Genomic DNA, 27,782 nt, shown 5'->3' with positions numbered 1-27,782 from the left:
GATGGTACGGTCTATGGGAAATAAAACGATTATGTCTACTGTTTTTCGCCATGATAAGTTGTACCATGTGGGTTGGAAAAGAGAATTACAGTATTTGAGAAATTGCCCGTTGAAGATTATTCGTACATCCAAATACCGTGAGATGGTGTGTGCTTTTGTATTCTTTTTAGTCTCACTTCCAAACAAAATTCGTTTGATGATCATTTTGTAGGGTAGTAGAACCCTTGAAATAATGATAATATATAGATCGTTTGAGTTTTACTGGAAGCTGTTTGTTTACTTCATTCATATCTTAGGGATGCGCTTTACAATTAATAATGATGGTCTGTTTCTAGAGATGCTCTGACGTGCACACATTCGAAGGGCGACTCGCTAGCTTACTAACATGATAAAATTAGAGAGATCATCATTTCCACCATCACAATTTGAACAAATGGCAGAGCCAAAGATATTGTTATGCTAATATTATTGTTTTTGTGTTATTATGCACTTATGGCTTTTTTTCAAAAACTTGTAATATTCACACATACTCACCAGTCAGAATATATGAAACGAGTAAAAATTTCGTTCGATATGCGAAGTTTTTGAGAAAGTAACGTGTTTTAAGGTTTGAATGTACTTTCGATAACATTATCTGTAAAAGCGTACCTTCAAGGAATATTGTTTTGGTTCTAATACGAAAAAATCAGTAAAAATAGACCCAGATCTATGCTAAAGGACTGGCACTAGCTATTTCTCATTAACACCATTTGTTGGAACCATTTTCGCAAGGTACCCAACGACCTGTCGTAAACACGCGTTTTGAAATATGTAAGATATCGGTTCGGGTTTCAACCGATCGCGTTCGGCTCGGCAAGGAAAGGATTAAAAGGACGACAGGACACGGAGATGCTCTCTAAACCAAAAGCAGGAATCGAAGACTAATTTTTTGGCAAACGTAGAACAATAAATCGTTTCGGCAAAGAATTTACACCGCATTGGTTTTCATTTCGAATCATAAAACAGATTGCTAATAACTAATAATTGGCAATTTACAAACGATGGATTTTTCATGACTTTTTTTAAAGATTATTTTTAACACAAAGGTAAGTTTGTTATTTTTGTGTACATACAATCAAAAATTGATGCTAACATAGGCAAAAAAGCTTTGAAGCATAGATCGTGCAGTGCCCATACTGGTTTTCCAATAAAATAACATGAAAATCTTTAAAGGACTAATTATGTTTATGTTGTTCATAAATTGACGAAATAAGAACAATCTGAAACACAAATTGCAACCTTATTGACTAAATTGCTCAAATGATAAAATATAACTTTAAATGAAATTTAAATTTAAAGAATTACAAAAAAAATAATTATAGTTCAAAACGTACAAATCATATCTTAAAGAGCGGTAAGTGCCCCATAAACTAGCATCACTCAGAAATTGTGGCAAAAAACATTTAAAATAATATTCGATAGTCTTAAATAGATTATTGATTTTTTACAAATTTTATCTTCTTTCTTCTATTCGCAGAACGTCCTATGCGGACATGCCGGCCTATACAGGCTTTCGAGACTTATTCATTACCACGCAGCCGGATAGTGAATCCTTGCTACGGGGGAACGGTCCATTCTAGGCTTGAACCCATGACGGGCGTGTTATTGAGTCGTTCGAGTTGATGACTGTACCACAAGACCACCCCTTTAAATTGTATTACGTTCTTCTTTTTCCTTCTATTGCGACAGTAACTGTAGATGTTCCAGAGCTATATCAACAATCTACGAAATAATATTGTGACCTTGAATCTTTAACCTATAAGTGATGAATTAATTCAATTAATTACTCATGTCACAGAACAGTACGTTAACACTCTAATCAGTTCCATTTCTATGAAAAGGCTTATAAAATATTTACGACCACACTTATTACCATTCTCGCAACATGTGCTTCAATGATCGGCATTGTAAGGCAATTGTGCGCATTAAAAAGATTTCCCACATCTGCCGCACGTTAACGCACCTAAATTCCATTCCATGCATGCAGAAGAAAAAACTAAATACCGAAAAACATTTCACGAATCTGATCTACAAAGCAAAGAAACTCGCTAAAAGCATACACACAACATTGCTCTGATCCTTCATACGGTTGGAATTGCGCGATAAAAGAAAAAAAACTGCAATACGAAATAGCACAAACACAAAACAAAACTCTCATCACTCTTTCGCTGCTGGTACAAATTGAAATTACTTCCACTAAATTTGTGTGTGTCATCTGTATTCCGATCGAGTCCGTGTGCGCTATGCAGCCGGATGGAATTCGGAGCAAATGATAGGAAAGACACAAGAGCGGATGAAGTAAAACAAAAAAGGATAGCACACTGCCACACACACATACACGCCCAGCAGGCAAAGTATAAAGTGGCAAAGAAAACAATCAAACAAACAAAAGTCTTGTCGTCGTCTTCCTGCGAAATGGATGCTACGAAAAAATTGCATAACTTTGCCAGGGAAAAAGGGGTGAAAAACCGACAGGAATGAAGGACAAAACTCTCATACCATTATGACACACGCACATACACTACCAGCCATACACAAGCGCAGAGGCGCACACACACTAAAAGACGGTTTTAACGTAGTTCCGGCGGAAAAGCGACAACGTAAGTGCGAGCTTTTCCGTGAAAAGTGAACAGCAGGGGTAAAATTAAGATGAAACGCAAAGGGGCAGGGGCAAAGAAATGTCCGGGATTCCCAGGAATGTGGCAGAAAAAGAAAAGTTTTCACGGCACTTTTCGTGATACACGGGTTGCTCTATAGGGGAGGGGAGTGAGCGGACCTAAATGGAGCAAGCGGGAGCATTTTCCTGGGAAAAATAACAACAACCGGAAGGGAATGTGTAAATAAGAAACAAATGTTCCACAAAACGGTGGCCTCGTTCAGTTGGCGATTAAACGACTCAAAGCCGGTCGGAGCGTGATTTTGTATGTGTGTGCGGGTATGTGTGTGAGTACGGGATGTTTTGCTACCATTTTCTATTCACACCAGATTGACGTAATTTGGCGAATTTTTGCTGTTAAGCGCCAAAGGCAAGCAATTTTCACATTAAAGCGTAAAGCATAAGATTCAGTCGTTCGCATGAACTGTTTTTAAACGAAAATACAACATCCCAGCTACAGACCAAACCAAACCCCTTCTGAAGCCTATAAAGGGAAAATCACAGCTTCTATAAATATGTCATGAAAACGTTATAATTCGTTACAATGAATTGGAATGGAACGGGGGCAAGGTGGACAGCTTTCCGGGGGAATTTCCGTCTGCGAAGTATTGATTTGCTTGATGCTCTTATTCTTCCATACCTAATTTTCGAAAATCACCGAACAAAACGTGAACTCAGCACATGTTCGCGTTCGCTTCATTGATGAAGTTGTTGCGATAGCGTAAATCAGTCTAATTGATTCCAACTCATTAGTTGACCATGGAATACCTTGGAACCATGGGTGGGTGTGTAGAATTCCGCACGATCGATATGGTCCGCACGGTGGTGGTCTGGACGTTTATCAATTAATCATCATCTGACCATTCATTTCCCTCTGCACAAGTCAAACGTCAACAACGAGCACCATCCATTGATCGATCGATCGATCGTTGGGTTGAGTGGTACCCATCAGCCTACGGTTCGTGTAACGGCGTGTGTAAAAGGGGTTGTAGATAGTTTGACAAGGTTTAGTATTTGTAATGAAGCACCTACCTCCGATAGTTATCAGCATTTCAAATCCGTTGCTAGGCTTTAAGTTTTATTCGCTTCTGTAAACCTATTTGTCGTTAATGTGATAAACATTGATCGATATTTTGAGACGATGCTTTTAAAAAAGGAGAAGACCTCATCTGCCATACCGCTGAATATGTATTAGGCGACCCGGTTGCAACCCTTTACTGCTGCGTTCGGAGCACTTTACTACGACTGGTCCTTTGCTTTGGCTTTCAAAATATCTTTCTTTCACACACGCACCAGTCAGTCAGCAGGTTAGAAACGCCTCGAGCGGTGTAGCGATAGGATCAAACACACAAGGCTCCATAACGCCGTCCCAATGAGGCTGTTGGGCCATGGGGTCGTAAATCTTTCACACATTATCATCACCGTCCAATACGTAAGGCGAAACGCAGATAAAAAGTAAAGAGAAAACAGGAGAAAATAATCAAAGATCATCGTTAAGCCCAAGCTGCTGTTGGAGCGTCCGGGTTCGAACGAGCAATCGATATTCGGTCCGAACGGGGTTTACGATCGATAATTGGTGATAAAGAATGCTTCATCTTGTGCTCATACCCGAGACAGACGAATTGGCATGCTTTGGTAGGAACCGCTTGGTTGCTTTGCTTGTACTGCTTAAACGAACAAATCATTGGATGTTGCAAAAAATAATGTTTGCATTTAGGATGTTCCACGAACTTGAATCGTTTACTGACACGGGATGGTACTGTGTCTGACTGGTTTGCTGCTGATCGTCTGGTACTATGAGGTGAACAAATATGTTATAGTTATGTTGTAGGATCGCTTTAAAACAATCACAATTCTAAGCAGTTGGGTTTAATAATATATGACATATAATCATTATTTTCAAACAGCATAACTACTATAATGACCAACCCTCAAAGTAAATAAGTTTTACTGAATGGAAAGTTTATCCAAACAAAACATAGACGTACAAATATGCAAAACTATCAAATAGAAATAGTATTGTGCGTAGTTTATTTATCCGAATAACAAAATCGCACTAAATGAATATTATTCATTACTTCAGGAATATAATATTATAACCATTATGTGATTTTCAATCACCTTGTTTTTTTTTTTCAATCATTTAATACTTTGCGTGTCAGAACATTTTTGTTTATGTTTCCCTGGGTGACAAGCACTTTTTGTTTATATTTTTGATGGCTATCAAATATGATAGCCATGGCCCCAGGGAAGTCTAATTGAATATAAACAAACTAAATGATGATAAAAATGATGATTTTTAATACAATTTAGGATGATATCTTGTTGTGTTTTCATTAGTTTGCTTTGTTTTGATCAATATATTTGCGAAAACAGCAGTGTAATGTTATGTACAGATTTGTTTTCAATGAGATGCTTAATTGAAAAGCTAGTATAAACAACGTATGTTGACATTAATATAATGTTTTAACTAATATCTGACGTATATTAGAGGGTTAGGAAACTCACATTATAACTAAAATATATATGGGTGCACTATACTCATCGATGGAGTTGTTAGTTTTTTTTAAATATTCTTGGTAATTGACCATTTATGGGTATCAATGAATTATTCTAGGAAAAGAAAATATATAGAATGGCAAAAACCGTACACATTAAAAGTTATTTACCACTTGTTGTTCTTTTTGCGAAATTTCATGATAATACACCTCTTCATCTGTTACGAGTTATTAAGATTTAAAGTCAATTATCTCTGGCTATCATATATGATAGTCATGACACTCAAAATGTTAAATGATGATATGATGATGAAAATTGTACCAAATTTCTTTGTATTGAAAACCAATTGAATCGAGGAGAACGTCGAGGTTACTATACTATACTACATTATCACTATACTGATTCAACAACTTGTACAAATTATTATTTTATTGTTATTGTTCATGTTATTAGCTTGTATTCTAACATTCTGACGTTCAACAACATTTATTAAACAATCTAACAACATTGATGCTCACGCTGTTCATTATGATTTATCCTCTCTAAGCCAGACGATAAGATTAGAATTTCGCGTTAATTTGTCATACTGAATACAATTGTGATAGACCATAATTCGAAGCAGCACCTTTAGTAGATTTCAGATATTTTTATTTTCTGTACGATCCACATAATGAAACTTGCTAATCTACCAAATACGTTTTATGCTTTTTTAATGAGGATGTTTAATGTAATCTACAAATTCACTCAATTTTGTTTTTTGTTTTCATGTGTAGGAAGTATGCTTTACATTTGCAATGGAAAGCTCGTGATCATTTCTCAACGTTCTAAATTATTTCGCTCAGTTTTTTTTATTGCTGCTAGGGTTACAGCTTTATTGTTTAACGAACATTTCGGCATTTGTAAAAATTCTCTACCAATATTATATATAGTTCTACATAAAAATCTCTTCATTATATGCATGATTTACAACATCTAGACAATTTTCAACGCATTACTCAAACGATGCAATGGGGAAATCAATCCACGTACACTGTTCCCATCAAGTGCTCTAGTTCTTTATTGCTCCCTTTCCGAATGCACTGCACATTCATGATGAGATCCGTTTTCATGATATTCTGCTGCTTCCCTACTCTTTGCAGCAATCTATTTTACCAATTCGGTGGAACACGAACTACACTACACGGTGTATGCACATCCCAAAACTGGCGCATTCAAGTGGATAGCTTCTAGCTCAATGCATCATCCTTTTAAGTGGTGCGGTGTATCGTATGGCAAAATCATGCCCTCGAGCACCAAACACCAAACATACGAAACGCCCGGATGGTTCACATCTATTGCTTCTACCACGAACTGACAATATATGCACACACCGAAATTCCAATCTCCGAATCCCGTTCACTGTAGTTTGCTCAATTTCACCGAAAATCACTACTGCTTGACACACATCCGATCGACTCTCATCAACATATTGCTTAATTCCATCATCACTCCGGTGAAGAGATAAGCGATTTGGTCGCTTTGATGTGTGAGCATTTTTTTGTTGTCGAGCAGGTTGCAGCGGTTGCATTTTGGTTGTTTAGATATTCAACGCAGTGAGGGATTTTACATTGCAAAAGCTACCGTTTTTCCAGGCCATTGCTGACAGGGTTCTGCCCGAGGGCTTGTTTATTTGAATATGGATGAATGTTCTACGAAATGCCAGTGAATTTCAGCTTCAAATCGAAGAAAAGCAAATCCAATAGATTGCAGCATCGATTCGAATTACCATTACTTGATCCCAGTGGTTGCCAGGTGGACCAGTCGCATTTTCTTTTCACTCGATTACCGCCAAAATCGGGCAGCGGTGGTTTCGATGATTGTTTTCGGGGTATGAGACGATAGTTACGAGTGAAAACCAGGATTCGAGTGCAAAACAACAAATCCAACCGGAACGACTCACTTGCTGCGAGCATCGTCCTCACAGAGTTTGGAGGTGAAATAAGCGCTTTCACGCTGGATCACGTTTCCATGAAAATGACAGTTTCCATCATTTGGCAGACTATTAAACTGATGAGACGAGGTGTGTATGTGTGGCTGTGTGTCTGTGCCTGGGATGCTGGATGTGGCGATCCAATGCTGTGGATGATTGGTGGCGAAAATGGTTGTAAAATTTGCATAATTCTGTTGGGATACCCAATTTGGATTATTTCCAGCACTGGAGCTCGCTTCCCACGGCGTTTAACCTTCCGTTGCGAAGCGAATGAGATTGCGTTTTTTTTACCTTATTTCTAGAATTGTAGTAACATCACGAATGGTGGAAGGACCTGATAGGAAAGAGGAAGGAGAGAGTGAGAGATATAACATGCAAATGAATTGAAGTGTTGTATGAAAGTGCTTAGAGAAAGATCATTCGCCTGAAGAAGAGAAAACTCAATTTATTGTTTAAGAGCATGAAATATTCCGATTTTTTTTTCTTCTTTTAGAGTTTATCTTAATAGCCCTAGATAGCTTACTTTGCATTAAATTACTGAAGAAAAGTAAGGTCAGTCAAAGCTTTATCCAATCAATTTATGTTTAAACGGTTTTGGAAGCATTTGAGTCCCCTTATTATGTTCTTGTCATATTTTCAAATTTGCATTATTTAGTTCGTGCATAAATTATGTTATTTTTTGTACATAAAAATAAATCATTCAAGATAAAAAATGTTTCAAGTTGTGTTTTTTTTTCTGTAATTGCTTAAGATCACAACTTCTCATGGAAATATTTTCATGGTTTCTGTTGTATTGATTTATTATAATTTACAGATGACTCTTTTTTTGGCATACTATCTTTGGCAGGAGCCCACATCATTGATCTGTCAAAAATCAACATTTACCGTTTACCTATTTTCGGCAGCATTTAAAGTCAATAATTACTTGTTGTTAGTGAATTTAAAATTCCCAGCGGACTAGTATAAAATCTGCAACCATAGAATTTCTCATAAAAACCACACTTTCATCGTTTAAGTGCTCTGGTTCTCTCAATAATGAAACCTGCCGAACTATTGGCTGACAGCAAATCTGCCGAAACATGTTGAACTCTGCAAATTTTATTTGATATTTTGTAAATTATGCAAGGAAAAGATGTGAAACTTCGTATATGAATTACAAATAAGCATATCTTTAATTAAAAAATATGCATTGACAAAATTGTCGACGTGTTTTTGCGTAATTACACGTTTTTAGTTACCCTGCTGAAAACAAGTACCTTGTCGAATACTGGTACAGATAACCTATTTGTAAATTCACAATTATATGTTTTAGGATATTTTCTGATAAATTAAAGTTTTAAACAAATATTCAGGTGTATTTTAATACATCAAATCATTATTTTTAATTTTAACTTTCTTATCATTTTTTATTTTTTTTTATTTTCCTGTAACAATAATTATTATTGTTACTTATTGGTTAATCTTCACATGGCCATACGGCCTGATTGAGATGACAGTACAAAGTTACATAAAACAATCTTTGTCCCAATTCACTGTGGCCACGGCAGAAATCTGAGTCGTTCTTGGTCCCAAAACCAATCATACCAAATCATATTAAGATCAATCAATCTTCAATCAAAGGCAACATTCAAACATAGCATTTGCTGTACCAGTTACAAAACGCACTTCGCAATATCAGAGCTTTTGTTTAGTCGAGCTTTAAATTTCAAATGTTTGACCTACATTTACCGTACCTTACACAGCCCCGTATTTTCCTAGCTCCTGCTTATACGTTGCACATCATTCACACACCACACCACAAATGTCATCATTATCCATACCGATCGTAATTTCCTCCTTACTCCTCAACGCTACCTCAATCAACTTCCAATGCAAGTGAGAGCGTTTCAGCTTCCGAAACCGAAATTGATTGACACTCATCCAAAATTGCAAAACGATTAAATAATCGTTTCAGCGTATACGTTCCATTAACCTCCTACGCGGTCGCTTTATCACCATCCCCGTTACCATCGTACGACAACATTCAGCATCCCGTCTCGGGCAATTGCAAACGGAGAACATTTGGCCAAAAAAAAGGAACCACAAACCGACGACGACGGTGGAAAAGTGGAGGCGCACGGTGGGCGATGGATAAAATTGGCAAATTCCACTTTTCCGGCCACTTGAGCTTCGATTTTGGGGCGTAATGACGATACTGAACTTTCACTTACAACCAGGCAAGCAGGCAGCAATGGCCACAACTGATCCGACGGAGCGCATGGGCCGTAAAGCTGAGAGCTTTACTCGCAACGTTCGTACGCTTGCTGCTACCACTCATCCGGACTCCACTTCAACGTATCCTTTTCCCCCCCTTCCAGCCATTTATTCGAACTGAAGTAGCGACTAAAATCTTATCTTTATCTTTCGTCTTTTCCCGATTTTTCGTAATGTTTGATTTTTGCCCAAAACCGATCGAATTGCTGCTCTGCTTCTCGCACAACCGTTATGGTTATAGATGCGTACAACCAGTTGATAACTGGCGTAAAGGGAAGCCTTACACAACACGAGTAAAAGCTAAGCTCGAAATAACATCCCAATCGGTCCAACGGTGCTGGAAGCAGTGAAGGGAAAGCAAAAAAATAAACACACCGATCGAAACCATCTCAAAGCGGAGCTCAAGCCGTCGAGTGTCTCTGACATAACGGTGGAGGGGCTAACACACTCACGATAAGGACGCTGGGGATGAAGTGTGCGCTGCATGATCGGGAATTCATTACGTAGATTCTTCGGTGTGCTTCGTCCATGTCGTGCACGGAAAGCAAGCCCCGAGCCGTACAAGTTTCAGCCCCCATTAACCGATAATGGGCCATTGTCCGGTTCGGTCAACGTGCTTTCAGTGCGTTGCCTCGGACGCCTTAAGCTAAGTCTACGTCCTCATGGTCGGTGAGGAAGGAATATCCTCACGCAATAACGAACCCATTAACTTATCTCACTTTATGTTGGAAAAGGATTTCCCATATAAGTGGAAAAAAAAACCTATAGCCAACCGTGCTCCTGGGTGCATTAACGTTTTGATAACGATTTCGTTTTTGCTCGATGAGCGTGGAGAAAAAATTTAAGCCGTTACTTCTTAAATTCAATTTAAAGATTTTCTTATATTAAGATTTAAATGGCCTATCTACCTTTTGCATTCAATGATCGGATTAATCTTACATGATAAAATGAGCAAAAGAATCTCATCATCTTTTGGGAATCATTTAACGGTACGGAAAAACCATTTCATTTGTCGGTGAGCTTTCTTGTTTGTCCGTCCCTACCGTGCTTCATGTGTGTTTGTGTGTGATATGTTCGCTTCCTCACCAAATAATTGATTCCAATTTCAATTTCCCGCCCAAAAAAAAGTAATTCTATTATGTGCAGCCGAATGAGCGAATCCTTTTTCGAAGTGAAGAAAAAGAGAGCAACGATGAGAAAATAAAAAAAATCATTATCCACACGCTTCTTACGTGGCGAGGGGTGATAAATGGAGGTAAACTGCAAAACGACATTGAGCACGGGAAAGAGCGATCTTTAAGCGACAGTCGACCGAAAAATCTGTTGCTCGTCGTAAGGGATTTTAATCGGCTTTGAAACTCGCTCCCGCATTAGCGATTACCAGGGCATTAAGATTTTCCTCCTTTATCGCTATCATTTTATGTTGGAAGATTTGAATTTCCAGCAACGTTCAAAACCTGATGGATCCTTATTAGCAAAAGGAAGGGACCGTATCTTCTGTTACCTTTCTTCCGTAGGGTATTTCACAGAATGCTTTTAGACTGGCGGCACTGGCACAACGTGGAGTGCGATGATGGATCATTCATGATTAATGTCGGAAAGGGTGGTTTTTGGGGAAGTTCTTTTTTTTTGACAAGTGGACAATGCCCACTCTCACACCTCACACAACAACTAAATGGCCAATTTGCCAACCTGCCGGTGACAAAGTGGGACAAAATAGTCATTTGCCGTACAAATCTCGACTCCGGAATGGTGTAGAACGAGCTTTCACCGCCATAGACCGGCTAACTGGGCTTTTATCCCCGCTTTTCATTCTACATTTCCTGAAAGGGATCCTAGGAAACAGGAGAGAAACCGAGGAGTTGAGGAAGAAAAATACTCCATGTAAAATTTAATTAGCTTTTCCTCGTTAGACTGCATTTTTACGAGCATTTTCGTTGAAGCATGCGGAGAATGCGAAGTGTGGAATGGTGATGGAAGGATTTATGGCATGGTTTTAATTTTTGTATTTTCTTTCATTCCATCACCGCCCGGAAATGATTTTTAATACCATAGAGGAAAAAGCACACTCACAGACTGACAACGGAACAACATTATTCTCCTAGCGGTTGAATGTTAATGTCATGGGAGAAAGGATTAAAATACACACACATGCTCAATAATTTGTACGGTGTGGAGCTGTGATATGGAAAATGAATTATGCCTACGTCTGATCCGTCATGGTCATTATTGTGATTATTGTAATAATGATGGACGGGTGAATATGTTATTTGCATTCCAGGGACGCATGCAGTCGCATTTTTACTGATATTGGTTTAATTTTGATTTATTGAATAACAAATGGCTTCTCAAAATGGTGATAGATTGTTAGTAGATAACGAACATAGCAGAGGGTTTAACGCATAGTCGCAAATTATGTATAAGCCTAGCAACAAGTGTTCAATTTTAAAATTGATTTTGCTGTGAATTAAAAAACGATACACTTTTTTCAAAGATGTCATCCACCTATAGAACGGTATGAAACATAGCTTATACATTGAATTGATTTTCGGAATTTATCGATATTTTGCCATTTGTTTCAAGTTGTAAGTGGAATGTGATTCGATTGTTAAAGAATGGCTGGCCGATTGGCGAAATCTATTTTTTAATGATATCCATAAAGAGAATAAAACGCTTGTATCAATAACGGAACATTTAGTGTTTAGTACTACGAATAGATTATAAAGAAATAAAATAATAAAACCCATAATGCATTTTGACATCAACGTACATAGTTTTCTAAACATACGAATTGATATTAAAAAAATGGATAGTAATAGTCGATGTTTTGGTGGGTGTATCTTTACTCGCACTAACGAAGCGATAATTGCATTTTCAATAATAATATTCCATAAGTCAGCAGATAAAATTTGACATCTCTATCAGTCCAACTCTAACCGCCATGGTCAAAAAAGTAAAGCAACTTCATTGAGAAGTGCGAGCGATCAAGGAAATGCACCACTTCATAACGAAAACGGACATCGTGCCGCAGTTTGTAGACGTCGGATAAGTACATTCTGGCATCTACCACATCTTGGCACTATTAGACAACAATCCCGGTTCCGCATGGCCGACGACTCTCAACGACAAGAAGGTCGAAAGGAAGCTGAGGAACCTAGGGAAAACCTAGCTCGATGCATCAAAATAGTGAAGTATCGGGGAAATTTTGAACATATATGTCAGCAACAAGAAATCGCTTCCACTGGTATCCCAGCGGCAGGCAATGACGCCACAACTCAAAGCGATCCTTTAAGGAGATGGAGCAGCTGAAGTCAGCTTCACTGATACACCAGTCAGTGAATCGGTCCAAAATCCCCCAATTGTGTCCCATGAAGTATTTCAGGACTAACGTGATGCAAAATTGTTGGAGTAGACAAAAAAAATTCACCATAAATTGAGGAGAAATTAATACAAATCAAAGTTTAGAAAAAAATCAAATGAAAGAATTTAAAAATATGCCTAAACGCATGTCTCCATCCGCCTCGGCGAAAATTTCGGATTTCGCCTGACGGAAGGAAACTCGCAAGATCGTAGATTTATCTTTACAAGTCAGCTTATAAAAGAACTTTTTGTTTAGTTATATGAACTTTCAAGGTATGTTTATAGAAAACAATCAACTGTTTTTGTTTTTTTGTATCTTCTTCTTTTTCTTTGGCACAACAACCGTTGTGGGTCGAGGCCTGCCTTTTACCCACTAGTGAAGTGAGCTTGGCTTTCAGAGACTTATTGTTACCATAGCAGGATAGTCAGTCCTACACGTATGAGGGCACGGTCTGTTCGGGGCTTGAGCCTATGACTTGCATCTTGTTAAGTCGTACAAGTTGACGACAGACCAGCCCATCTTCTTCTTCTTCTTTGGCTCAACAACCGATGTCGGTCAAGGCCTGCCTGTACCCACTTGTGGGCTTTGGCTTTCAGTGACTAATTGATTCCCCCCCCCCCCATAGCAGGATAGTCAGTCCTACGTATGGCGGCGCGGTCTATTTGGGGATTGAACCCATGACGGGCATGTTGTTAAGTCGTACGAGTTGACGACTGTACTACGAGACCGGCTCGCAGCCCGGCGAGCCCAGCTATAGCTATGCAAAAATAGTCTAATTTTTATTGCAAACGTTAAGACGAATGATATGCCTCGCCTGCAAACGTTTAATGAATGGCAAACCCCGCTCTAGGATTTTATAATTCGGAGAAGAAAGGGCAGTGGTAGACTAAGAGGGGTTTTTTTAAGATAATGTCAACATTTTACACCGTTAGCAGAACATCAAACAACTCTATTTATAGAGTTCAAGATTACTATTGAGATTCAAAAAGTTCATAATTGAACAGTCTCATTTAATGTATGTTCTATTTACATTTGCTTTTTATTTTTCTAGTAAATTACGCTTGTTTGGTGCTTGTCCGATAGCCTTCCAAAAAGTTATACATATCGATTAGGTGACCTTCTTCGAAATGATTTGTTATTAGTTATTTTTCATGTTCCCAATACTTTAAGTCTTTAAGCGGGATGTTTGCAGACACCTTAGCCAATTCGAATAGCTGATTCGATTAGCCGAATCAAGCTAGGTGACTGTTCCATTCCTCTTTATCCCTCGAATCGGCACCCATTTGGGTCAGTAATAATCGATATAATCAATCAATATTCTATAATCTCCCGTGATAATCCCACTCGCACAGAATCGCCCTGCAGGAGAGTTCTATCCCATCTGTCCAGCGATGGGTGTTAGTGGCGATGGAATGCGATAAGCATACTGGGAAGGCGAATTACTGCGCGTTTATCATCGTACGCCACCCAAACTCATCGTTTTTTTTTATCGATTAACTTGTTTCCTTGTTTTATCTTCCTTCTATTTTCGTTTCATGCCAAAGGCGTATTGAATTCCGGGAGGGAGAAAAAAATTATTAGACCAACTTTGACACGTTGGCGGCCCTTCGAAATAGCTTACGCTGAAGAGCTAGAAACATTGTTGTGTTGCTGTAACACAACTTTACTGCGTAAATTATAAGGATCTAGTTTAATTGCGGCCATTCACACCAACGACAGGCATGGAAACCCGGCTGTTCGCTGCAAACCTGTTGGTGTTTTGTTGGAGTGTTTATAGTTTTCCCGCCTGGGCGTATCGTATCGTTATCCCTGGAAGCTTGTTGAGGGAAGGGGCTAGTCCTTTTCCCTAAAAGTTGGGCTTCCAACAAGCGCGTCAGATATGTGCAAACTTTGCCCAGACGAAAATGATTTATACCGCCGTAATCACCTGCGCTTTAGGCTCGGGTAAGCTTCTACCATTCCAAACAACCAAATCCTTACACAGCCTGCATTGGACATTGACTTGGGGCGAATAGGCCGCCGAAACATTGCAGCACTTACTGGCACTACTCCTGCGTTGCCGGTACAACAACACAAGAACCCTGGAGGAATATATCATTTGGCAAATAAATAAATTAGAAAACTTTTCCACTTAGAGCTACCGTGCCTCGAACCGGGACGACGGGATTTACCTTTGTGTCGAGCGTGGTAGAGGACGGTTGATTGCACACCTTAACAACCGAACCCGACAAGCCTTCTGGGAGGTATCGCGCGCTTTCTTTCCTGTTCCGGAGTGTGTGGGGCGGCTAGCAGCCGTGGTGCAAATTGTGTTCATGCTTCGCTAGTTTATTTCTTCAACAAATTTACTCGAATCGCAGCACAACTACTCCCACACTGACCTCCCGAGGGTGTTGTATGTATGTTGCGGTCTCCGTTGAAGTGATCTTTCGAAAGCGAGCTTTTCGTGTGCCAGGAGAAGTTTTGGGCCTCGTTTAACCTTCGGGGCAAGTTTCACCTACACGGTGCGCTGCCTGTCTTTACAGCAGTCCGTATCGAAGCTCGACGATGGATGGTGTTTGCTTATTTCTCAAAACTAAATGATAACAATATTCACTGTGAACACGTGGAGCTGTGCAAAAACGGAACAGTCTTGAAATATTTTGCTCCACTTCACTTCCTCCTGTACCGAGGGCAGAAATAGAATCTATGTAGGTGCATGGAATAACAGCGCAGAAAAGAAGTATTCTCCTCGTTGACAGCGAAGCTCAAACCATAATTTAAAAATAAACAATTTCGGCCTCTTCTTCGCGTCTTGCAGCAAATGTGGCCTTGAATTTCTCCGTGCCGAAGTAAATAGAAGCCCATTGCCATGTAAATTTTGTTGCAGTAAGTAAAAAAAAGGAAAAAGTTAAGAATTTATCCAAAGCTCGCGACCATTTGATGTTTTTAAGCTGTGCTTTTAAGCCGCATAACTTCCTCCCGTCTACCGCGCCGTAACGATTGAGTAATAATTGAGCAGAAAAATATACAACACGGGAAAAGTTTCGCTGCGTAAAGTGGAGGGTTTTTTTACGAAACGAACAACAAAGTCAAAACATAACCAAACAAACAAACTTCGAGGCTTTCACTTTGCCAACCATGTCAACCAGTGATAATTAATGGTCTATTTTTATTGCAATTAGAAAACAAATAAGCTTGGTCTACTCGCTTTGCTTGGTGAGCTTGGTGAGTGGGAAAAATGGACCCGGTCAGCACTTCACCCTCGTCAAAACAGGCAAACCAAAACACTACGCACGGTGTAGTGTTGGGAGTACAGTTTGTTTCAGGGCTCGTGGTGAAAAGGATCGTAAACTGCTGTAACAAGGGTGAGGACAGCTTTAAAGACTGGATCCTGTTAAACGTTACAAATTGAGACATGGTTAACAAACAATCGATGGGAACCGATTAGTGTTTTTTAGTAATATTGGCAAGGGTCGTAAAATTTAAAAAAATATGTGGAAGAGACAAAACTTTTAATTTTTTTTTATCAAATTGTTCAAGAAAAGAATTTTATTATCAATTTAATGCATAAGTTATGTTTGAAATCCCTAATTAGGAAAACATGGGAATATTTCCATACGTGACAATTTGTACCAATTTCGATTATTGCTGAGGAACATAAAAAATCAAGAGGAATATCATAAACCGCCAGTTTATGTTGTTGTTTATTCAATCTCCCAACTATTTAAATTAGCAAAGTGATTAAAATAATGAATTAAATGCATTTTCTTGTTATTTCATTCAAATTTACTACAAATAAGTTTAGAAGATTTTAAGAAAAATAAAACATCTCCGATTCAATTATCGATGCAGAAAAAGGTACCCCACGGTATATTGGTTCCAAAACATTGAACATTTAATATGTACTAAAACATATACTTGTTTCTAAAATGTGAAACACTAATTAATTTTTATCTCAATTGAATTTTTTGTAGCTTAGAAACAAATATTGGAAAAATTAATTAAAATAGAACAAGAACACTAAACCTTCAACCACTCTCCTGTAGCTTAAGCAAACAGAAAGATAATATCTTTTCCTTCTTTACACTCCACACAACTTCACAGCTTCAGATTTTAACCACAAAACAGACGAAAAAAACTTTTGCCATTCATTCATTTTAGCGACTACCATTGTTTATCTTTCGTTCTTTTCAGGCCTTCTATAAAAAACCATTGCGTTTGCTCTTCGTCGTACAAACTCCACTTCCACCGAGGGTCCCATTGAGAAGGATACCGGATACAAACCCTTTACAGCAGTTTAATGTACCTCACACCCGTTCATCCATTTATTGAAAAGTCTTTCTTGCTTCAAAACACACACACACATATATATACACTGGTGCAAAAAGCACACCCAACCCCATCTTGGCGGTACGGCATTGCGCACTGGTACGACGCCAGTGCGTTAATGAGTGCACCGGCAAGTGTCAAGCACAGGGCTGGTTACAAAAAAGCGACAACTTTTTCCTGCAGTTTGCCATGTTAAAAGGAGCAAACGGCCCCCTATCACTCCTATTCCATTCACCATACGCCAAGTGGTACTTGAGACTTTGCACGAATGGACGGCTTTTTCGGTGCTTGAGAGTGCAGAGACTGTCCCCGAGACAGCACCAGCCCCAAGGACGGGCGGTTGAGCATCGATTCGAGTGCGTCAGAGCGCCATAATGCAATCAAGAGGCTAAATCTATTATTCAATTATTTATTAGCAGTTAAAAGAGAAAGGAGTTGCGCTTCTTGAAGCACGGGAGCTCTTTCGATTTTTTTCTGCGTACCCAAACTCACCCTGTTTTACTTGCTCGCGCGTGGTTTTCGTGCTAAATTGCACAGAAAAAGTGATACCAAAAAAAGCAACCGACTCTCATAACTCATACTGTCGTTAAAGTGCGCTAACGTGCTGTGGTATGATGTGAATTTTAGCCTCACTTTTTGCCTCCACATCCTTACATCGGAGCGAAAACATATCTCCCCAGTGCTGTTTCCTTTTTCGCCCCAGCCCATACACACCCGAACCTTGGACACGACCCAGCTGAGTGCATTATTAACAGAACAAGAACAAAGGCAACCCATCCGTCCGTCGAGTTGATGATACAGGGTGCGAAAAAGCTCTTTCCTTCCTGCTATATATGGCACAAGGATGAGGTGCTAATGACAGTAGTTGCCCACGCATGTCGCCCGCTTGTTTCATCACCGATCGGCGAATGTGCGGCGACACGGTACACCATTTGGCTTGTTCCGCGTCAGACGCCGTTCCACACCGCGCAGTTTACGAGGCTAAGCTGCTTGTGATGATACAAAACTACACGACAACACTTTCTCGCTGGTTTTCTGTACCGCTTGTTGTCATGGTCGGGTTATGCAGTTGGCGTGATAAAAGTGTGCCACAATCATCTTACAGTCGGCCTACCGCACCGACGCGAGTCTCTACGGAGGCTGAGCATCATAATACAGCGAACATCCCTCGGTAGTCATTCCCGGGTCCTGTTTCCCTCTCCTTAGACGGCAATCAACTCCCGGTGTAAGAAGACGCAGTGAACCGGGAATCGTGTAAGGAATGGCGTTAGTTTTTGTTTCCTTCTTCTTCTTCAACAACTCGTTAAGGTGAAGTACTGTACTGCAACACAAGAAATCGCGCGAACACGCGGCACAGAGAGTATTCGGGTATGCATATTCTGTGCACGGTATGATGCTCTTCCAGGATGATGTGATGTTCAGCACTCAGTAGGGCGTGATGGTTATTAAAGAGTTACACAGCTCACTGGTGTTTCCTGCGAGGGGAAATAGGCTAGGCGCATACTGCAGTAGCTTTCCCTGGTTAAGTGCATCCTGAGTGTAATTACTGACAGTGTGCAGGAAGTGCACGATTCTTGCGCGGTGGTAGCACAACAATGTTGGATCTCCGGGCAACTGTAGAGCAAGATATATTGTCAAAGCTTAATGTCTATATAGATCTATTGATCGGAAAGAAGCCAATCAGTGCTTGGAGTTACTTTTATATTTGATGTAAATATCATTTTGACATGCATGAACAAGTATAGAATCACAGGAGGCATTTGATTGGTTTCATCGTTCGTGTTTTATTTACGAACATAAGCAATGTTTCAAATATGTATAATAAACAAATTACAAAATCACAAAGGACATAAGGTCCTGGATATTTCACGAATCAATGCAGTATAAGATATACCTAACCAATAAATGTTGGCATAAATTATCTGAATTACATGTATTATGAAACAAAAATAAGTTTTGAAAAATATCCTTTGACTATGAGCAAGACATTGTTAGAAAATAAACAAAAAACTGTTTTTAATCGTGGATTAAATGCCGTTAAATCACGTTACACTCAAAGACCATAAGTTTATTAAAAATGTTAATAATTTTTTTTTAAGAAATGCTGCTACAAAGGCGAATTATTAAAGGCAAAACGCTCAAATATTAAAAATACTTTTCTTTGTTATCAACGAAGAACGAAGTATGTAATCAACGAAGAATTCAATGAAGTGATATTAGATACAGCAGAACTACAACTCCATATAACATAGGCATGTGATGAGAATAATAACTGAACGTGCAATATACGATACTAGTAAATACGTAAGTAATCGAAACATGGAATCTCGCTGTCAGAACAAGGATAATCTCTCAGTCTGTTAAAATTGCTGGTTGATTCCAAACGAACTCTCTTCAGAGGTAGGAACGAATGCAACGAAAAACTGTATGAGGTATACGAGGACCTCTCGTCATAATAACTTTAGGAATGGAAAAATCACCATCTTTAAATGAATTTATTATTTATAAATATTTCATTCCGCTATAGATTATGTTTCTGATTTTTCTGTCTCCTGTTTTTCATTTTTCCAGGACTAACAACCAACGACATAATGTCAGCCTTTTTAAGCTTCTTTGACTTATTATCAGTACCATTATATACTCTGAACAGCTCTTAAAAAAACTTCTCTAAGACATTACCTTGCAAACAATATATGTTTTTATTTTGGATATGAAATTTGAACAACAATAATAACTATCAAACATAAATCTCATCAAGTATTTAACTGATGTTGCTAAACTTTTCGAGACGCCTTGTCATTCAAACATCGTTCTTCATAGTGTTAAACTATTTCAATTGTACCAATGTAAACTGTAAAATATTAATTAACTACTTCATTCATTTACAGCCATATGAAATTCATTTTACCTCGCCCACCTTACCACAAACAGCGCGAAGTGTTTGTTTCCCACCCAGTTAGTGTTCATGATAATATATCCGTAATGGGAAAATGCGATTCTAAATGCTTCGTACATTCTGTAAAGTACAGCAACAATGTTTCCCCTCCACTTCTCTTCTGACAGCAAAGATACCAAATTTACCTTCTACCCATCTCCGGTATTTCACCGCAAGGCTCCTTTCTTGTTGCTGTTGTAGGTGAATCTTCACCCATAAAAGTGAAACGTAAATCTTGTCGCGTACCATAAATTCACGACCGGCAAATGTATTCGCCTCACACGGCGAAGTCGTATTTCTGCTGCTAATCTTTTCCCCGAATTGTGCTGCAAACGATGCCATTCTTACCGGCGCATTCCCTACCGCGCATTCGTTGTAGCTGTTTGTTTTTGCTGGCCTTCCTGCTCTGTTTATCGTTCGCTCCGTTTAACTATGTCAAAGGTCACTATAAAAGTGGGCCCTTGTGAACATGAAACGGTATATGTGTATGTGTGTGTGTTTGTGTGTGCTTTTCTCTAGCCCTGAAATTACCCACCAACAAGCCAAAGCCAACCGTAACAACTCCTGGACGGTAATAATTCTAGCAATCCCTTAGCCGTCAAATGAAGCCATCTGAAGGCACCAGCCATGCTTTTCCTGCCATGCCTTGCGAGATTGCAGAAAAATCCGAATTAAATCCACAAAACAAAAGACGCTTCTTCTAGCCGGTTTGGCAAAGACGATCTTGAACAAAAAGCAACTCAACTAGCAGTCTCCGGTCTACCCCGGTGTGCGACAAGCACCTCGCTTGACAATACCTGTTCATTCACCAAGGACACCCTCATCAAACTGCCCTACATTTCACACCGAGCGCACACTGAGACCCCGGTATCCAGCTCGTAAAACGCGATAAGATTTAAGACGTCAGCGAAACCGGTGCAGCTCAAAAACCCTTGGCAGGCTTCCTTATCTGGATAGACATACCTGGCTCCGTTGCACTATGATGCCGGCGTCTTCCGCATAGCCCTTGTGCCGCGTTGTTGCTTGCTTGTTGGAACGTTTGCAATCTCCCACCCATTCCGTGAGCTGGATTTTTCCAAGAGATAGCAAAACATAAATTTACTTCCAACAGCCAAACAAACAGCTAATGAGACGGGACAGCTCCGGGACAGGTGAGAGGATTCTCAGCGCAAACTCGGCGCAAAGTTTGGATGCACTTTAGCTCGGGCTTTTTTGCGCGACTTTTTCTGTGTTTCATGTGGAAGTATATCTCGGTGCAAAAAAAAAAGGAAAACACAAGCAAAAAGGCGCGCAAAAAATATAAGCCCAACTCTCCGTGGTTTCTTACGTGGGAGCTTTCAACCGATCAGAAAACTTTGCAATATGACAGATGTGTCTCGTTTTTATTTCTGCAGTAGCCCCGCATACATGTACGAGTTTCCATGGAAACGCGCCTTGCCGAACGTCCTTTTTTCCGCTCGACTCGTTCGACAGTGAGCTAGATCCTATCTGACAAATTTCCTTGTCATCGGGTTGGGGCAGCTTGCGTACTACGAACGAACCTCAATGTAAATCAGAAATCATTGCTGCCAAGGCTTCGGTCTTGATATTTTCCTGCAATCAGACCCGTTTTTTCCCCTCTATTTTTTGCCCCCTTAGTACCACGCTGACAAAGGTCCTTGGGTCATAAATATACGAGCTGCTAGCAACCATCCATAACGTACATGAACGGCGTACGGCGAACATGCAGAGAAGTGAATTTGATGTGAAACACGACCCTGGTGCGTGCGTCGACGTGAAGCGATATGATGGAGTGCAAGCGTTGGAGCAATACCATTGGACGAAGGAAAAAAACGAAAGCGGTATAGCCAAAACTTTCAGATACACCGAGCAGTCTTGCTCCGGTTGACTAGTTGACTTTCCATTGAGTATCCATTGGGTTTGAAGAAAGAATGGGAAAGGGACTGAAAATTCTTGCAAAGCAGATTTAAACGGGTTCCTCCCTGTACCCATCCGTACCAGGCGCGGAAGTTACGTTCCAGTCGGTTGAGCTTTTTGGTCTTTTCTGCTTGCTTTCGGGGTGCTGTTGCTGTAAGCCATACCCGATGTTTATTATAGCACACGCGCCTCCAACAAGCTTTATGACTTTTCCTTGCGCGGAGGGTTTCTTTCCCAAAGTCTGCTGCATAGAGGGATGTATCTCGTGTCTGCACGTGTTATGATGCACGTGGAGGCAACGCCAAAGATAAGACCAAAGCCGCAGCCTTGCTGCTCTTGTTTAAGGCGCTTTTCTTCTTCACGATTTTCTTCCCTACTTTCCAACTTTTATCAGCACGTTTAGCGGTTCGGTACGGAACTGTTTTTTTTCTCCCGACGATCTCCCAGCGGCCGTGTGTTGCTCAGTTTGTTACTGCTCTCGTTAAAGCTTACATCGATAAGCCCGGCTTTGCAGTGCAGTTTTGTTGGGGTGGAGCATTCCATTCCGGCGCGGCCCAAAAAAAAGAAGCAAACGCCGTCCCTGAATGCGCACAGGTGGGACAGGTTGAGTGACTTGTCCCTTTATGAGCATTTAGATGTGTACAAAAGTAAGCAAACAAGTATAACAAAAATGGCGCTTCATAATTCCGCACCGCTCGACCGCTGAAGGTGGAAGTTTGCGCGAGAGTAAAAACTTTCCCCAAAAGCTTTTGGAGAATTTTTGTGCGCACCACCCCGGGAGAAGAACTTTATCAAAAACGGATCACACAAAAAAAACTGGCGCGACCGGTGAAAAATGAAAAAAAAAATATGGCTCAAACATTTTTAGCCAGGTAATGAAATGAAACGTTCATTATGGAGCGTTTTCTTTCCCTAGTCTACGCCACACACCTGGAAGGTGTATTTTAAAAGCAAACGTTCGCGAAGAGAGCTTTTTGGGAGGTGATTTGGAGTTGTAGAAAAGTCTTCAAATTTTGTTCTACGACTATAATGAGGATCATTAGGCGAGGTTACGCCTCACTTGTGCGGAGCGGTTCTTTTATGAGCCGAGATTATGAAGCATATAGTATCAAGATGCCGATTTTAGTAGTTATTTTTTATTAAACTTTATTAAACTCTAACACAAAAATCGTTAGATTATTCAATTATAGTTTCATAGTGGGAAGATTTACCAAATTTATAAATATTGGCTCAATTGCTCGGTAAACATCGACATGGCGGCACGATGGACTATGCACGGCTGCATTATTCTACGCCCTAATTGGTTGTAATTCAATAACCTATCGTTTTCCATTTCGCAATGCAAATTTAATTTCCACGGTATAATCGCTTGCGGTAATTGAAAGCCGATCCACGCACTACCCGGCCCACCTAAGGGCTGTTCGCTTTAAAGTCTAAGATCTGGGCGAATGTTCCCCATGGGTTGGAAACAATCACACTACCCCGGTCTCCCCAGTCGCTTGTTTGGAGGATTGGTTAATTAATTAAGCACAAGCTGGTGATGGTTTCATTTCGTGGAAAATCGCAGGATAGCTCTCTTCAAAAGGACGCACTCGAAGGCAGTGCAGCATCTTGCTGGAGAGCTGGTCATCTGTCTCCGTGTTTTTGCCGTGAAAGCGGAAGGCTTTCGTCGCTTACCAAAGGTGCTCATCTTTCGTCGGGCAAGATTGGCAAACAATAAAAGGTTTTACCGGCATTATCATCCGTCTCCCGCCGCCATTAGACGCATCGCAAAAGCTTCCCTAATGATTAATTATGTTTCATTAAATTCCCCCTTTCGTAGGGGAGGAGAGCAGGTTGGTGCTTTTATCGACCGGCGGCTGGAATGCTAACCGTTTCGGGCTAAATTACACACCGACCGGTGATGAGATAGGGCAGCGACCGAAAAGGGGAAGAAATTTATTAGAAGATGCTCAATAGTTCCGGTTACCGGCAGGACGCTTCCTAACGCTTCCCGAAAAGAGCCCAATTCACGCTCGCGACAGTAAGCGAGTGAAGATTTGTGGGTTCACCTGCTGACGGGTCTTGATGCTCACTTCAAAGCGGGTTTTGTGGTTAGCAAAGAAGCTTTTCTTCCACTCACATCAACTTAGATAGCTTTCAAATTTTTTACTGATCCCTTTCGCCACCTCCAAACTTTCAGTGCCAATAATGGGGCAAACATAAATAATCAGCAAAAGCTTAACTTCCTGCCGCACACCGTGGTGCTAGTTAATTAAATTCGACTCCACGCCACACTCAGCGCTGTCGATCGGGGAAGGTTCGGTTCTAGTAATGATTCCTAAAAGGGGCTTTGTGTGTCTTCGTACAAAAATAAGCTTTAGCTGCTTGTCGGTAGACAGTTTGCTACTTAGAATCCGTTTGGTCATTAGCCGCTGGAGCCCTCCAGCGAGAACCTTCATGCGCTAATAATTCTTCCAAACTTTGGCTGCAAAACTCCCGAAACGTCAAACGCTCCCCGAACCATTTTTTGCAAACCAAAAACGGGAAAGCTTTTAAAAAGTTATCCCGTCCTGTTCACGGCAACTGGCTTTACCGTTTTGATAATCTATTAGTGTAGTGCGGCCGTGCCAGTCAGCCAGCCAGCTAGTCAGCCAGCCATTCAGCAGTGACCCATTCGGTACGGACCGGATGGGTTTCGCCGTTTAGGAGCTTTGGGTTTCAAAGATAATGTTCACCAGACCAGACCAAAAAAAAATGCACGCAGGAACAGGAAAAAAGCCAAAGGTATACGCGCTCTACTTACCGTCGATGGAAGAAAGTCCGAGAAAGGCTCGCTGCCAAGAACTCTGCCGACAGTAATGAAGTCCTTCCGGTTTGGCAATTAGAGCAACTCTGCTCGCACTACACTCTCCTGACCAGACTGTCTGCGGATGATGTCCTTTTCACACTGAGCTGGTGGAAAATCTTTCCCTTCTGGAAACAGATTTTATTCGGTACGTGAAAATTTTCTACCCATTTTTTTTTAGCACTGGTCTTGTTGGTCGCTTCCGCTGTTGCCGCTCTCCCGTGACTGGCTTTATCAAATCACTTTCCGCTCGATTTAATCGAATAACATCTTCTTCGCTGCCGTTCACTGCTCAAGGTATATCACCGTCCTTCGGGTGTGGGGAGCCGTTCACCGTCCACCAGCCCCCTCTCTAAACAGCTATTCGGTATCCTCTGGAGAAAACATTATTCTCGTTCTTCTGCTGCGCACCCAACAAAGCGCCTCCCTTTTTGGCCTTATAATCTTAATGTGTTTTTTTTTTATCTTCACTTCACTTTCCCACTCACTTCATTGAATGATTTAAGCTGGGGCCTGGGCACACTTCCTCACACACCTTAACGCACTTCCTTGCTTTATTTGGGACAGATAGGGCCACAAAAAACACATGCACACTATACACAAACATTCACAAACAAGGATGAAAAAAACGCACACACATTGCTCGTAAAAGCAGCAGATGGTGGACAGTGGTGAGCGTGGAAAAAAACCTCCCGTAAACGGAAATCAAACAAATCACGACCGTAACGAAGCTGGCCAGTTGGGTTTGCCCCAAACGATTGCCCCAATATGCACGACCTTTCTCACACAAGCACCACACACACCCAAGCACACTCACAGATCACAGACACTTTCCTACACAAATACATGAAATCCGAGCTAATCCCAATCTCAATAACTTCATCGGTTGATTTGTACGTTTCGTCTTCCGCCGGCGCGACAGTGAGGAAAGGAAACGGGAAAATCGAAAGAAAGATTGGCCAACCTTGTGCGAGGCTGCCGCAACTTTAACTAAGCCCACAGAAGAGCTGTTTTTCCGGGAAAAACGGTGTGCTCTCTAAACTGCGTACTCAGATGGGCCACCACCAAGCTGTTCCTGTGATTGAGTCAAGAAGCGAATATAAAAATGGTGTCCATTCCAGATACAGCGTAGCAGCAAATGAGAGCTTAATTGTCGTCCGTGAAAAATTGCCCAAGGTTTTGGAAAATGTTTTCGCTGGAATGCTCCAACAATGGCTTCCACGAACGAAATGAAACCCAACACCTCAGCTTTAAAGCCTCTTTTCGCCAATTGCCAGTTCGGCTGATTGCCAGGATGAAGGTTTTATTTTTATCCACTTTTAAGGGGTGCTTTCCCACGCACTGCAGGTTGAATTATTTAATTCGTGAACCCTTTGGAAATACCCTTTCCACAAAATCACTCCGAGAGCTGGCGTATGGAGCCACTTGGGTGAAATTTTAAAAACAAATAAAAACGCTTGCACACCCCCAAGCACAACAGCAGCTGGGCGAGCGACCACAACGTGCATGAAGCCCAGCAATAGCTGAAATATATACGGCGTATATAAATCCTGCCACGCTGCGGCACACAATTGAATTCGCACAAAACGCACACGTGGTGAGATACCCATGTGCCCGTTCCAGGCAAAAAGGGCGCGTATAAGCACCACGTTAGTACCTTGAGGCTTTCGATCCATAAGCAGAAAGCTGCTGCTTTTGCTGCCTGCCCATGCCCACAACGAACGGTTTGTGGTGTGTGCGTTCTTAAATTTTTAAATTTACCATTGCCATCGCCCACCAACCGGTGCGCCACCCCCCCCCCCCCCCCAAAATCGCCACGGACACGGTTCCTTTTTGCCTTCGCCGGAAATGAGTCTTTATCCGTGGGCGGAAAGCTCCAGCCGAAGGGTGGGGTAAGCGTGCAATGGGGATGCGGAGAGTAGGGGTTAAGTAGGGATGGTTGGGTTGGTTACGTTTCGTTTCGGTTTCAATTTTACCTCGTTTGGTTTTTTTTCTTTGCGACTCGTACCACATACATTAGCGATCGTTCACACGAGCTTTAAGCTTCGAGTCATTGCTTTAATCAGTTGGATATGGAATTCGGTAGAGTTATTCCTCTGCATTGCATTCTCGTTTTCATTGGGGAAAGTAACACATTATTACGTGGAATGTAATATTAGTGAAGATTGGTGCGCTCTTTTAGCTGTGATGTACTGTGTCTTTGTTATTGTGTAACATTTTTATCTCCGTCACATTTACAAAACCAAATTTCAAACAAAATAATGTATACTGTTTCAGCTTTCTTCTAATAGCGCTTTCTGCTTTAGTTGGTTCTGCTTCAGGTTTGTTTTTTAATTACATTCCACCATTATATTTACACCTTTTACACAAGTATCACTCAAGGAATGCTTATAAGAAAATAGCCACTCAGTAGAACTTATTCTACATATTCATTTTTCAAGTATATCTTAAATCTTCCCATAACATCCACAAAATATTACCGTATACTCGAAATTAATTGTTGAAATTATTGAACTATTTCTTTTCCTTCACACACTATCTCAATTGATACTTTGGGGCACATATCGCGAACTAATGTCACCCAATGGTACACCCCTAAGTTTTACGCCCGAGCTTTACGATTTCGCCGATTTCGCCGGGTCGATGATTGCGTCCGATTCGACCGAACCTACGACAAGCACTGTCGGCTGGCAGGATGCTGGCCAATAATTCTGACCGCTGCATTTGCCGAAGATACCACCGACAACACGCCCGAGATGTCCCTGTCGGTGTGCTTACCATACCTTCGCCTGGGTTTCACTGCCAAGGAGTAGGGGTGGTGAGGGCACCAGGGTTTGAAGGTGCTGCTAGTATTCAAGACAAGCGGTAAAAGATGTACGTACGGGTTTAAGATGAACGCACCTTCGGATGAACTAACCCGGTTCGGGCTTTACCGTTCATGATGTTAGCGCACGCGCGTATGGCCAAACCTCCCCACCTCAGCGGTCGGAGGATGCAGCGAATGGTGGAATCAAAACA

At 40.9% G+C, this 27,782-nt stretch overlaps 1 protein-coding gene across 1 annotated transcript in view; it reads right to left on the bottom strand.

Moving 5' to 3' along the window:
* Positions 1 to 27,454, bottom strand: part of LOC120957487 (leucine-rich repeat-containing protein 15) — a 166,826-nt gene extending 139,372 nt beyond the window's left edge. Inside the window, exons 1-2 of the mRNA XM_049608119.1 lie at positions 27,245 to 27,454; positions 24,723 to 25,357 (exon numbers count right to left, since the gene is read on the bottom strand). The gene's annotated coding sequence lies outside the window, so the exon portion shown is untranslated. The remainder of the gene's footprint in view (positions 1 to 24,722; positions 25,358 to 27,244) is intronic.
* Between the last annotated feature and the right edge of the window lie 328 nt (positions 27,455 to 27,782).

The sequence above is a fragment of the Anopheles coluzzii genome, chromosome 3, assembly GCF_943734685.1.
Source record: "Anopheles coluzzii chromosome 3, AcolN3, whole genome shotgun sequence".
Lineage (NCBI taxonomy): Eukaryota > Metazoa > Arthropoda > Insecta > Diptera > Culicidae > Anopheles > Anopheles coluzzii.
This window is presented reverse-complemented; position numbering and strand designations above follow the sequence as displayed.